Genomic DNA, 1100 nt, shown 5'->3' with positions numbered 1-1100 from the left:
GGAGCAAGAGGAAATGATTCACACCAATTTCAAAGGGAACCAAAAGGTGAATAGTGGAGCAAAGGCGATACTGTGTATTAAGGATTAGAGCAGATTCAAATTCTTTATCTTTCGGTCAAAATTGGATGAATTCAATTTTTATCAGGTAAAATCAGCGACGGCCTGTTTGAAGAGCTCAGAGTTCACTCTAGTCAATGTTGTTGTTTGGTCAAATTTTAAGGATTGAAGAAAAGATGAGCGTTCTCAGTGATAAAAAAAATAATAAAGAGAAGGTAAAGAATGTGGTAAAATGGAGGAGACGTTAAATCCTCCCTCCTGTGTTAGATCATCTCATTCAGAAATCTTGTTGACGGGACTCAGGGATGTGTGGCAAGGGAAGCTAAGTCAGTCAGAATGCTAAGTGTAATGTACTGTGTACTATGATGCACCCAGGAGATTTCTTTTGTGGGTTTGCATTCTGGGTAGTATTGGCTAGATGCACAGCTTTTGATCACCAGTATTTTTAACCCTTTTAAAAACAAGTTTTACTGTGTAAAAAGAAATGCATATACAGTATCTATACCTAGGTTTACAGAAGGTTTCGAGTAAAATGGTCGAACTTGGTAGAACCTGTCGCAGCCTAAAAACCGCTCAGTATTCAAGCTTTTTGATCACCTAAAACAAAGTAAAAAGGGAACTCACTACTAACCAACTAAGCTCAACAGGTAGACATCATCATGTTAATGCTTTTTTCACTTTTGTGTTAGCTTGTTTGGTGCTCTGGTTGACACACAAATAATTAACCCCTTGATGCTACAGCTGGCACGATTTACCTTCTTTTTTTTAAATTCTACAGTTAAAATGAATTTGTTTCTACTTTGTCATTCAGTTTTGTGTGTAGGATTTTAATCAGGTCATTTAGCGTTTTGGCTGATGAAGAATTATGAATGTTAATAAAATGATTTACTCTCTATAAGCATTGATTGTGTTTTGGACCTAAAGTGGAGAGTAAGCCACTGATTTAGCATTGCACTCCTAACTGTAGTATGTACTGTACTATCATATACCATACCATCATTCCTCTTCCTTGTTAAAGTCTGGCACCTTCGGTCAGTCTGACT

The 1100-nt window shown here is 36.9% G+C and overlaps 1 protein-coding gene across 2 annotated transcripts in view; it reads left to right on the top strand.

The window, feature by feature from the left end:
- Nucleotides 1-664, top strand: part of llgl1 (LLGL scribble cell polarity complex component 1) — a 36372-nt gene extending 35708 nt beyond the window's left edge. For both annotated transcript variants that reach the window (XM_032536489.1, XM_032536490.1), the window contains one exon: nucleotides 1-664. This exon is cut by the window's left edge and continues 1067 nt beyond it. The gene's annotated coding sequence lies outside the window, so the exon portion shown is untranslated.
- The last annotated feature ends 436 nt before the right edge of the window (nucleotides 665-1100 follow it).

The sequence above is a fragment of the Etheostoma spectabile genome, chromosome 15 (genome assembly GCF_008692095.1).
Source record: "Etheostoma spectabile isolate EspeVRDwgs_2016 chromosome 15, UIUC_Espe_1.0, whole genome shotgun sequence".
Taxonomy (NCBI): domain Eukaryota; kingdom Metazoa; phylum Chordata; class Actinopteri; order Perciformes; family Percidae; genus Etheostoma; species Etheostoma spectabile.
This window is presented reverse-complemented; position numbering and strand designations above follow the sequence as displayed.